At 43.2% G+C, this 13406-nt stretch overlaps 1 pseudogene; it reads right to left on the bottom strand.

The window, feature by feature from the left end:
- Positions 1 to 980: 980 nt before the first annotated feature.
- Positions 981 to 2323, bottom strand: LOC102903591 (small ribosomal subunit protein uS2-like; annotated as a pseudogene).
- Between the last annotated feature and the right edge of the window lie 11083 nt (positions 2324 to 13406).

Raw genomic sequence — 13406 nt, 5'->3', positions numbered from 1 at the left:
TGTTTATGATATCACCAGAAGGTTGCCTCCCTGCTTAATTTAAAGCTTAACTTTAAGCTTAATTTTAAAAAGATGAATAAGATATTCCTTCCAGAATGTTAATAGATGTTCACCCTTTCCTTTCAAGGAAAGTGATGACTAACAGCAGAGCTCATGCTGAAATGCTGAAATGTTATAAGGGAATACCAGAATGACTAAGGAACCCATGTATCAAGCGAGTTCTAGACACTTTTGAGATGTATCTGATCACTTCAAGAATGAATCTCCCGGTAATCTAGAAAGTTGCTTTTATTCTCAATAGCCTGAGAGGATAACTGCAACCTTTTAATGTTTTAATTTATGAATTACTTGAAAACCAGTTAAGGAAAGAGCATGAAGCCACCCCTGCCTGAAAATGTCTGCCTACATCTAACAAATAAAATGTCTTATTCTGTCAAGATCAACTTTATGTCTGTATCCCCCTCTATGGCTTTTTATTTCAATGGTGAGTCATTGTGTTCAGACTTCCTGTAGATGTCATAAATAGCAATGCAAGTCAACATTTATGTAATGATGTGGACCACTTGACTGAAGCAATGACAACATGAACAGCTTCAACAAAAATGCCCAGCTCCATCATGGCAGGCCATGAATCAGTGTATGAATTACCTGGGAGTTAAGAGCATCCTGGGAGAACTCGAGATGTATTCAGAGTGAAGAGATGAGTAGCCCCAGGGCTAGATCATGGGGAGTGAAGATGGGAACTATTGCCTGACTCTCCTCAAGAGATGTAGAAGAAACATCTCCTCCCAAAAGACAAGGAGCCTACAAACAAAAGGAAGTATGGTGGTTTAAATAGCAATTGTCCCCTTAGGCTCAAATTTATCATAGATTTCATATATGATATTTTTTTTTCTGGAGTAAAGACCTCAAGAGACAGCTTGTAGGAACTTTATTTTCCTTCCACCTTTTCCCCTTTGCTCAGTTATCTGCAGAGGAGCTCAGGACCACTCAGTGGTGACTCCAACCCACTTGGTGGCCTGTGTTGTGGGAGCTGCTGTCCACTCCTCAATGGCTGGCTGGGCACTCCAATCTTCAGTAGGGAACTGCTGCTGGATGGGTACAGAGGGCACCCACACACCCTCAGACCAGTCTACTCCCTTTGGCTGAGCAGGAGTTGACTCAGGAGATGATGCAGTCTCTTCAACGTAAAATTCCTCCTTGGTCACAGCCTTCTCGGCAGCAGCCTGCTCCTCCTTCTCAATTTCCTCTAGGTCTCTGTAGAAGTTAATCTCGGGTATGTGGTGATATTGTGTCCCCCAATATATTGTGCACCCTAATAAACTTATCTGGGATCAGATAACAGAACAGCCACTAGATAGACATTAGAGACCAGAAAATGGTGGCACACACACCTTTAATCATAGCATTCTGGAGGCAGAGATCCATCCGGATCTCTGTGATTTCAAGGCCACACTGGAAACTGAGCTAGGCATGGCTGCACACACCTTTAATTGCAGGAAGTGATGGCAGGAAGCAGAAACATATATAAGGCATGAAAACCAGGAACTAGAGCCCTTTAAGCTTTTAAGCTTTTAGCAGCAGTTCAGCTGAGATCCATTCAGATGAGCACTCAGAGGCTTCCAGTCTGAGGAAACAGGATTAGCTGGAAAGTTATGGAGGTGAGGTTAGCTATGGTTTGTTCTGCTTCTCTGATCTTTCAGCATTCACCCCAATACCTGGCTCCAAGTTATTAATAAGACCTTTTAAGATTCATGCTCACAGGAGATAATGCCATGCATGTGGAGTACTTCCCGGGCCAGCATCCACCACATCAGACCCACTGAGTGAGCTCCCTTGTTGCATGGGATGACAACATCTAAATAGCGCAGAGAAGAGTCTGTGTCACACAGAGCAATGGTGGGCAGATTGACGTAAGACGCCTCTGTGAGGGACTGGTGGTCAGCCCTGGGATCAGTCACCACTAGAAGCTGTGGCTCCCTGAAAGCTGTTTGAATGAAGGTCCCAGGAGTGAAATGGCCAGCAACTGGAGTGGATCCAGTGAGAGAAGCAACCTAAAGAACAGCTCGCTGGCCAGGAACACCCTGGAGGAGGAGACGCTGACATCAGCAGGGTTCTCAATGGCAACAATAGCCTGAGTTGCAAGCAACATCTTCTCCCAGGTGCTCTCCAGATTTATGATGTAGGTACCATCACTTTTCCTTCTGTAGATGTACTGCTCCATCTGAAAGTCAAGGTTGGTGCCACCCAAGTGGGATTCTTCGGCAAGGAGTTTGAGGACATCCTGCTTCTTCATCTGCAGGACATCAAGGGATCTGAACATTGCATCAGTTTCCCTTAAAGTTATGAGGGGAGTCAAGAACGCTGTATAGACCCATCCCAGTGAAGCATGGGAAGGTGGCTCAAATATTTAAATACTTGATCATCAAGGAGTGTTGCTAGTTGACAGGGATTAGGAGGTGTGGCCTTGTTGGAGTAGGTGTGGCCTTGGAGGAGGTATGTCACTGAGGGTGGGCTTTGGGGTTTCAAGAGCTCAAGCCAGGCCCAGTGTTTCTCTTGCTCTTCCTGCTGCCTGTGGATCAGGGTATAGAACTCTTAGCTACTCTCCAGCACCATGTCTGCCTGCATGTCACCATGCTCCTTGCCATGATGACAATGGACCAGACCTCTGAACTTGGAAGTCGGCCCCAATTAAATACGTTCCTTTATAAGAGTTGCCATGGTCATGGTGTCTCTTTGCAGACTAAGATAGGAAGATTCTATCAAGTCTAGCTTAGTAAAGTGAGTAAGTTTATTGGGTTATAGGAGCAAAGGTCACACATAAGCGGTGGCACAACCAAAAAGTTGCACTTCTAGGCCAAGTCAGACCACGAATGGAAGAAATGCCCTAACTAATCTATTCCATTTACATTTTTACTTCTTCATTTTATCCATATGGATGTTTTGCCTGCACAGAAGCCAGAGGAAGTCACTTCAGAGTTCTTGGAACTGTAGTTCTGATAGGAATTGAACTTGAGTTCTCTATAAGATCAGCCAGTATTCTTAACTGCTGAGCCATCTCCCACACCCCTTGATATTTTCTTATGTTCAGCAGGTATTTTGGAGTACAGACTTGTGTCCTAATAAAAACTATAGGTACATGTCTTCAGGAAACTTATTTTTGATGAGACTACTGTTTTCATTCCTAAATGAGGATTAGTCAAAACATTAAACCTAAAGATGTTTAATTAGAGAGTCACAACTTTCTAGTTCTATGGTCCATGTAAGAAGCACGGTCCAGTGAAGATATGACAAAATGCAGCCCTTCTCATAATGAATGTCATGGTCCTTACGTAAAGAGCACTCTGACAAGTGTGATCAGCTGTTTTGAGCACAACACCTTTTCAGAACACTTGTGGTAGTTAATTATGGCCATTTCTAGCTCACAGATGGCATGTGAAATTGAAGTGCTATGTTTTAGGTAACAAGGGGGGTGGTATAATAAATAAATCATTGTGAAATCAAAGGGCACAGTTGGTGAGGAGCATGATGGATGGCTGTTTACGACGCCCAGCACCTTGGCTGTTAACAGTGCTTTCTACTTGGTTTCTCAGCACCGTTCCATCTGCCACTCTGTTTTTTGCATGGTTTCCAACACAGTGTCTTCTCTTCCACTTGTCCTAGCAAGCCTGAGTCCCTCCACCTGGGGTCAAGCCTTCATGGTCAGACGCAATCTCGTCAATTGAAATCATTTGCCTCCATGCTCAATAAGCGATGAATCTTCCAGCTAGTGCTCTCTTCTGCCTGGCTCCCCATGTTCTGCTCACTACCAGGCAGGCTTCTACTGATGAACTCACCACATACATACATAGTCTATTCTCCTTCCTTCTACCAAAATACAGCTTATGTACCAGCATCTCCAAGAAGTGGTATCAGTTCACCAATTACCACAGTTTCCTGAGTTCCAAACATACACAGAATGAGCCACCTAATTTTACATCCACTGACCCATGACTATGGATCATGCAAGTATTAGCTAAAGAACAGCACACCTGCCATGCTCTTCCATGACCCAGCAAATGGAAACATGAAAGAAGGAAAAGCAGGGTGTCAAGAAATACTGTCAGGTGTCTAACTAACATACACAGAATTTCAGAAGATAGCCAGAACTTTCTGGTTCATTTTCTTAAAGTAAAACACATGGAATCCAGCTGTCTATAGAAGGTTTCCACTGCTCATATAATAATCCGTCTGAAATATACTAGCCTGCCAGCTGTCAAGGACCTCTTCAAGATATCTGCTGCAAGGACCTGGTATTCTACGGCTCCAGTGGTCAATACAACTGGGGCTCTGCAATCCCAGTGACACTGCAAGTGTAGGGAGGCATCTCTCTGGGAGCCAGCTGCCATCAGTAAAATGCTTAGGGTCCTGGGTGGTGAGCCATGAATCTGGCACAGTTTTTTTTTTTTTTTTTGGTGACTCCATCTAATTCACCCAACACTGCAGAGTATCTGCTGTTGAGATGGTTTAAAAATGAAATGTGAAGGAGCTGTTCAGTGGTGATGAGCACTGGCAGCAAGAGTAGCCAGACTCAGCACTCACATGGGGACTGTAACTCCAGCTCCAGAGGATCCAACACTTTCTTCTGCTCTCCTCAGGTGCCAGGCACACATGTGGCGTACATAAATACATGAGGTAAAACACCATGTAAATTAAATAATTAGCTTAATGATTAATAAAAAGAATTTGTAAAGATCCCTTAGCTTTTAAAGTGGTATATAAATGCATATTAGAAGATTTTTAAAAGTTACTTCAATGTAAAGTGTCAGGAGATTCAATCAGTTATAAAACAATTAACAGTGCAGATATTTAAGGTTTGAAAACAAAAATTTGTCATAGACTGTGATAAACAAAAAGAGAGATAAGATATATATATATACATATATACACATATGTATGTATACATACAAACATATTCATATATATATACATGTATATATGTGTGTGTGTATATATATATGATGAATACACGCTGATAGAGATTCAGGAGGACAGCCTAGATCATGCTGTAACATCCATTCCTCATGTGGCATCTTGACTTGGAGCCCCACAGTCCTCATCACATGCTTCACATGTGTGTGCTTTCCTAATGTAATTATTTCAAGCCTGCTTTCTGCAACAGCCTCTCCTATAGAAGCTGGGATAAGGATCTACGAGAACTACTCAGATGACAGCTCCAGTGCTCCTACAGGCAGTTTACATTGACAGCTGAGGTGAGGAGAGTCAGCTGGGCTCCGGGTCCTGCAGTTCTGCGGTTCCTGTGATCATCCACACTTTAATCAGCCCAGTGGCCACCAAGGAACCAGACTCCCCAGAAGAGCTGTGCTGAGAGGGGAGGCTGCTCACGGGCACATCCCTCTCAGCACACACTCTCAGTCCCTTCTCTAAGTGTCTAGTCCAGCTCTGTGGCATCTTTTATTCTAAATAACATTGGTGTCTCAGAAGACAAGCCAAATTTTCCATTGCTATGAAGGCCTTACTAGACTGGTATCGTGTGGAACAAACCAGATGCAATATGATGCAAACTTTGCAGTTCACTGTGTTATAACCAAGTCAATAAATCATGTGCATAAGGATATAGTATATAAGTAAATGAAGAAAGAATAATCTATCTTTACAAATCTAGTTAATTAATTAATTCTAATTAATTCCCTATTCATAGTTTACTCAGCAATATCAATGTATTTGAGAAATTTGAGATTCTTCCATTCAAAGACTTCAGGCAATAATGGACACACATTTTTTTAAAAAGGAGAGGTTTCTTTAGTTTATGGGTAAGTGTTTTCCTGCATGTATTTATGGACAGTGTGTCCATGCAGTGTACACAGGGGCCAGAAGAGGTCACTGGATCCTCCAGAACTGAAGCTACAGACAGTTTTGAGCCACCATGTGGATGCTGGAAACCGAACCCAGGTCCTCTACAAGAGCAGTTAGTTCCCATGGCGGCAGCAGCAGCCTGCCTCAGCCACAGAGGCCACTATGTCATCACCTGTCGCCAGGTGCCTTTCCACCCTCAGCTACGGGACACATGCACCTCTTAAAAGCATCCACCAGGCACAGGTCCTCCTTTTACTCTCTTGCCCTTCTCTTATGTTTCTTGCCTCTCTCGCTCCTCTTCCCTGTTCTCTCTGTCTATCTGTCTGTCTGTCTGCCTGCCTGCCTCTCTCATATCCCCACACCAACAAGGCCTTTTGCTCTTTCTCTCTCTCCCTCCCCACTCCTCCAATAAACCTCTTGCACTAACTCTTTTGTGCATGGCCTGTTTGCTTAGTGGCACACCTTGGCAGGGCCTGCCTGAAGGCATCCATTTCACCTTTCTTTTTTAAATCATTACAGCCAGTGCTCTTAACCGTTGATCCCTACCCATGTCTTTTTTTTTAATATAGGTAAAATTTATTTTTCATGAATCTCTTGCCCAATCTTCTCCTTTCACATTCTTTCATGCACACAATTTTGTTTGATTTCTCTTGACACACATAAACATATTCAGGCTTCAAGAGACATTTTTTGAGTATGATTCTTAGCTACTATGCCCCAAACTAAAGATATCAACTAATAAAGCACAGAATGGCTAAGGACATAAAGTTGCCTATGAGAGAGGCCCTGGTGACATGAATGTAGGCTGAGGCACTGTTAACAGAAACCAACTCTGTACAGAAGCATTTGAAAAGAAGCCAGGACCAGCTAAAGGACTACATCTCCCACTACCTCGTGTTAAAACAAATATTGTTTTCTATCCAGAAATTCTTTTGAAGACAAAAGGGTCTATAAATGGAATAGCAGGTGTGTGGGTGCCATGTGTAATTATGTACTGATAGAAGATTCCTTTTCTATAAGGTTCATGATGATTGAGGGTACAGTACACAGTCTGTTTTCTAATTACAGTCAATCATTTCCTCCTTGAAGACATTCTGGTAACATGTCTCTGCCACTATTTTTAGATCTATGACAAATCATATATTCTGTACTAATTTAGAAATGTTTTTCATTAAATAGCTCTTATCAAATGCTGCTTCAAGGAAGATACAAATCATCCTGGGATCCCAGGGGTTGGCTCCACTTCAAACAGAAAGGAAATTGAGTCCATTTGAAGGGTGAGAGATACAGGAAATGCCAATCTTATGACTAAGTCAAGAAGTCACATACAACATTTGAAATAGACCCACATCGCCAAAATGGCTTCCCAATACAATTATTTATTCTTAAATTTCCTTAAACAAAAGAAATACTTTTACAGATGTGGTAGTTCACTCCTGTAATCCCAGTACTGACACTTGAGAGGCTGCCGCCAGAGAATAGGAAGTGTGAAGCCAACCTGAGCCTCATTCTAGTCTCAAAAATAAATAATAAAGTAAAATATAGTCCCACATCTAAATTACTATTGAAATACAAATAGTTCTAGGCATGTCCATACATAAGCCTATTTTTGTACCGGAGTAAAAATAATATCAGCTGTGTTGTACATAAGCCTGGAGAAATCCATTAGAAAAGAGGAAAGGGACAAAGAAAAACAACATTCTTCATAACTGAAGTTTGGGCAAGAACTGATACTGGTGTGGGGTTTGGCAGAATTTTTTCTGGTTTCCCATTCTGTGTCAATTACCTAAATTTTGTAAGAGAGGATTCTAATTTCTATTACACACACACACACACACACACACACACACACACGGGGCGGGGGGGGGGGGGGGGAGACGTATATGTTCAAATCTTCATGGACCCCATGATTTGCTTTAAGGCAAGTGTTTAAAGCAAGTGTGCAAGGATGTTTCTAAAGTCCAATTCATGATACTAACATAATTATCCTTTTGCCACATGGGGAAAGAAAAACCAGGCCTCCTCGGATGGTCGTTAATTCCACCCACACAGGCTGATCTGCCAAGCTGCTAAGTAACTAAAATTCTGGATGAATGAGTGGATGAAAGAAAGCAGAAGCAAGACGGGAAGCTGCTTGGTGAGAACATGATGCAGAACATCCTCCTCCATGGACCATGCCCACCACCAGGGACGTGCATGGTCCTTCAGTTCTGCCTATGAGTGGAAGCCTTCGCTATGGTTTAAGCATGGATGGTAACACACAGATTTACATGTTTGATGCTGTCATCATCTAGGGGCCCTGGGGGTGGGAGTTCATGCACCTTCAGGAGGGGTCGGAGCTAACTGGAGGAAGTCTTCTCCCTGGTTCCTTTCTTCCTCCCTTCCCTGCCTCTCCCTTTCTCTCTTTTTTTCTCACCTTCTCTGTTTTCTAAATGTCCAGGCATGAACTGGTTTGCTCTGTCCCCACCTCCCCCCACCATAATGGACTGATTGCTCCAAAACTATGAGCCAAAATAAAGCCTTGATTAGGTTGTTTCCATCAGGTATTTGGTGACAGCAACACAAAGGCCTGACCAGTACACCCCCTTTCTTTGTCATACCACAAAATCAGAAGACTAGGCCAGAGAGTAACAGCTGGAATCAATAGTGCCACCCCAGCCCATCTGCATGGCTCCCATAGTGTCACCCCAGCCCATCTGCATGGTGCCCATAGTGTCACCCCCAGACTATCTGCATGGTGCCCATAGTGTCACCCCCAGACTATCTGCATGATGCCCATAGTGTCACCCCCAGACTATCTGCATGGAGACCATAGTGTCACCCCCAGACTATCTGCATGGCGCCCATAGTGTCACCCCCAGCCCATCTGCATGGCACCCATAATGTCACCCCCAGCCCATCTGCATGGCGCCCATAGTGTCACCCCAGCCCATCTGCATGGTGCATGCCCATAGTGTCACCCCCAGACTATCTGCATGATGCCCATAATGTTACCCCCAGACTATCTGCATGATGCCCATAATGTTACCCCCAGACTATCTGCATGATGCCCATAGTGTCACCCCCAGACTATCTGCATGGCGCCCATAGTGCCACCCCAGCCCATCTGCATGGCGCCCATAGTGTCACCCCCAGCCCATCTGCATGGCGCCCATAGTGTCACCCCCAAACTATCTGCATGATGCCCATAGTGTCACCCCCAGACTATCTGCATGGCGCCCATAGTGCCACCCCAGCCCATCTGCATGGCGCCCATAGTGTCACCCCCAGCCCATCTGCATGGCGCCCATAGTGTCACCCCCAAACTATCTGCATGATGCCCATAGTGTCACCCCCAGACTATCTGCATGGCGCCCATAGTGTCACCCCCAGACTATCTGCATGGCACCCCTAGTGTCACCCCCAGACTATCTGCATGGTGCCCATAGTGTCACCCCAGCCCATCTGCATGGCGCCCATAGTGTCACCCCCAAACTATCTGCATGATGCCCATAGTGTCACCCCCAGCCTATCTGCATGGCGCCCATAGTGTCACCCCCAGACTATCTGCATGGTGCCCATAGTGTCACCCCCAGACTATCTGCATGGAGCCCATAGTGTCACCCCCAGCCTACCTACAGGCTGCCAACAGTGTCACTACCATGAGGCTTCTCAGCCTTCCTGCTCAGTGCACTGCTATATCAAACAGAAAAAAAAAAAAACATATCAATGGAAGATACAGATTATAGTACCAAGCAAAATAGAATTCTTGTGGGTGCTAATTTCCTTGAAGAACCTTTTGTGCTGTTACTCTCAAGACTTTCATGTGGTCGAAAATCAATCTCTCACACTCCCTTCACACAATTTTGTTGATTTTTTTTTGACATCCCACATATGCAAAAAAAATCATTTACTCAAAGTGCTTGAGAGGTGGAAAAATTAGAGTTTCATGCTCTGTGAACTGAAATTTATATAGATTTTTACAGCCTTGCTTTTAAAGAAAAGAAAACGTTTTCTGCAGTTAAGAAATCATTCCAACAGATGGGTCTATCTCTTCAGCACTGCTGTTTCTGGTTGGCTTATGGGTGAATTACCCTGGACATGGTTATAAATTTGAGAGTATAGGAATGAATGAGGGAGGCTTTCTTTCTTCCTTTCTTTCTTTCTCTCTCTCTCTCTCTTTCTTTCTTTCTTTCTTTCTTTCTTTCTTTCTTTCTTCCTTCCTTCCTTCCTTCCTTCTTTCCTTTCTTTCTTTCCTTCTTTCTTTCCCTCCTTCCCTTTCCAGCTGGAAAATACAATGAGGACATAGCTGTAGTATCTAGAAATTGAGGGAATCTAAAAACCATAAAAATAGTAGCTTCCTTTGCCTTCTTTGAGACGTGAACTGTGAAACAACAGTTAAGTTTATCTAGTCTCCTATTATTTATAATGATTAATCTGTGACCATTTTCCCAAGAGAGTAATTAGCTAGGCGATTACTTCAGTATGAATCCAGCATTCTGATTAAATATAGCTTTCCACTTACAAGTATCCAAACATCCAATAAAGCACAGAACAGGGCTTTCTTTCTTTCTTTCTTTCTTTTTTTTAATCTGAGTACAAGAATAGCAGGCCCATCTAACTCCAAGGAGATTTTGAGACAAGTAGGAATCCTGCTAAAGAGGAGCTAGCAATGAAATTCTATCTGCTCTGTTATGTTGAGTTTCTATCTGCTTTTGTCTGCTCAATCTATAGCTCTCTCCCCTGCATATCAGCAAGTTTTAAATGATGAACGCATTCCTGTCTTCCAGTTAAGGTATTTGTGTGTGTGTCACTGGATGCTTTATCTATGTATACTCTGTATTTAAACACTTCATTTCCCTTTCAGAATGAGCATGCTATGCTAAATTTGTTGATGAGCCACTTTCATTTTGTAGAATAAATTAAAGCAAATAAACAATGGATATCAGGGATACTTACTAGTATAAGGGATACTTACTAGTCCTCCATCTCACTATTATCTCTAATGTACTGCTATTAAGAGCAGAACTCCAAATACCAACTCATAATCTATTACTCCTCAGGTAAAATTCTGAGAATTGAGAACTAATTCCTCTGGAACCACAGGGTCTGGTCAAATCTTCCTAGCACAGCCTGTAAGGCTGTTCTTGGCCTGAATGCCACCTCCTCTTCTGTAAGTGATGGCCCCAAGGGCTTTTTGTTAGATTCTGCTGCTAGTGGTGGTGTTGTCTGTAGGGTCTCTCACTGGCCTGGGGATCTCCAATAAAACTAAGCTGGCTGTCAGCCCCAGGGATCTTCCCATCCCCGCTTCCCCAGCACCGGGATTACATGTGCATCATCAGGCCCAGCTTTTCCTATGAGTTCTGGGCATGAAACATGGGCCCTCATGCTTGCAAGGAACTCACTTTACTGGCTAGACTATTTCCTCAGGCAGGAAGTATATATAACAGTTATTTTTAAAGGCTTGACTGTTTATAATATACACAAAAGCAAGTGTCTGCTTTGTTTGTAAACCTGATATCCATTGTTTATTTGTTTTAATTTATTCTACAAAATGAAAGTGGCTCATCAACAAATTTAGTATAGCATGCTCATTCTGAAAGGGAAATGAAGTGTTTAAATACAAAGTGTACATAGATAAAGCATCCAGTGACACACACACAAAAAAAAGAAATGTTCTCAGGACCTGACACTGGATACCTGCCCACAATACTATTTCAGAACACCATCAACAAGCTGATTTTACGCACACTGTGTTCTTTCTAAACCTAGTATAAAAGTGACTGTATCGTGAGTCCTACCATCAGAATATGCCCAGGCTCTTGTCTCTCATCATCTCCATGGATCCCACCAACTGTCCTTAGATTATTACCATGGCCTTTCAAACCCAGGACCTTCTGCATGCAGTGAACACGTTCTCCTCAGCCTCACAGCCTGCTTTGAACAAAGGCCTAGGCCTTCCACATATTCCTTGGCTCAAGGTCTCCAAAGATGCTTCCTCTCAGGAGACTTTTGGGGCTGGAGTTCATTAACTTGACTCCAGTCCAGTAGGTGACCTTGCACTTACAAAAGGCTGTCAGCCTTCTTTGTTACTTTGTGCATTGGGATCAATTTTTTTACAACCTTAATCGTTGCCTTTACGAGTCTACTTTTTGCCTAATGGCTTATAGTTCCCACTAAGATAGGGAGTCTGCCTCCAACTTTTACTCTAGGGTAACCATGGGGGTCCTTCACCATGAAGGTAATAAGTGGGAGCCAAAGAAAGCACCCTAGACCTGAGCCACAGTCTTTCTAGACTAGTCTCAAGAGTAAAATCCTACCATGCACTGTATTTATTAGAAGTAAGTGCAAAATTTCATCCCACATTCCAAGAGAAAGAACATGTGGATTAACTGGGGCTCATTTTAAAGGCTGACTACCCATGCATATATCAGCAATCAAATTCCAAATTCTTAAAGCCAAGATTTAAATCACTGTTTCCATGTTTTGTTTTGTTAATTTAAATTCATGGTAGATGGTATTACTGCCTTTAATAATTGAATCACAAAAGACTTTTTCAAAAACTGGATCTGGATACTGTTATCCCTTTCCTGATATTCTTCTACCCTGTTCTTCCCACCACATCAACTGCTTGTTCTCTTAGGTTCTTGTTCAGGTCATAAACCTTGAATTATCTTTATCTACTCAATTTTATTATCTTCCCTGTCTAAAATAGTAGCAAATCTTTCAAAATCAGGTGATCTCACTTCCTACTGCAAGATTCTAAAATTATAGCCCATGAATTCCTGAGGCCTGAGACCTTTCCTGGCAGTCCACAAGATAGACACAGAAGGGAAAGTCCAACAAAGAAGGGCTGTCACTTTGAGAGGAAAGAAACCCAAAACACTGGTAATGTGGTTCAGTAGTTGAACACCTGTCTCCCATGGTCAAGGCCTTGTGTTTAAGCCCCAGCACCTCAAAACTCCTAATGTTAAAGCATCATTTAAAGGGGCTGGAGATATGAAACAGTTAAGGATGTGTTCTGCTCTTATGGAAGACCTGGGTTTGATTCCCAGAACCCATATGAAGCAGTTCACAAACAACTAAAATTCCAGTTCCAGCATCTCTCTTGGCCTCTGAGAGCACACTGCAAGCAGGTTGGCATACATAGAGATAATGTGTATACATGAGCACATACACACACACACACACACATACACACACACACACACACACACACACACACACACACACACGTGCACAAAGAGAGAGAGAGAGACTTGAGAGCCAGTGAGATGGCTCAGCACATACAGGTGCTTGCCACCAAGCCTAAGGACCTGTGTTCCATTCCTGGGGTCAGTGAGAGACATGAGGTCCTTGTGCTCACAGATAAGCACTAGGAAAACCAGGAGTATTAAACACATAGAGCTGTCTCTACAAAGGAAGAGACATACAACCTGTTTTCTGCCCAAAAGGCTCGGGATGGGTGTGGTTAACAGCCTGGTGACCTCTGCACCATGTATGGACAGGCCACATCTGGCTTCCCCCAGACTCCGATGTTTATCTTAGTCAATCTATCCTCTCCTAGACTC

The sequence above is a fragment of the Peromyscus maniculatus genome, chromosome 6 (genome assembly GCF_049852395.1).
Source record: "Peromyscus maniculatus bairdii isolate BWxNUB_F1_BW_parent chromosome 6, HU_Pman_BW_mat_3.1, whole genome shotgun sequence".
Lineage (NCBI taxonomy): Eukaryota > Metazoa > Chordata > Mammalia > Rodentia > Cricetidae > Peromyscus > Peromyscus maniculatus.
This window is presented reverse-complemented; position numbering and strand designations above follow the sequence as displayed.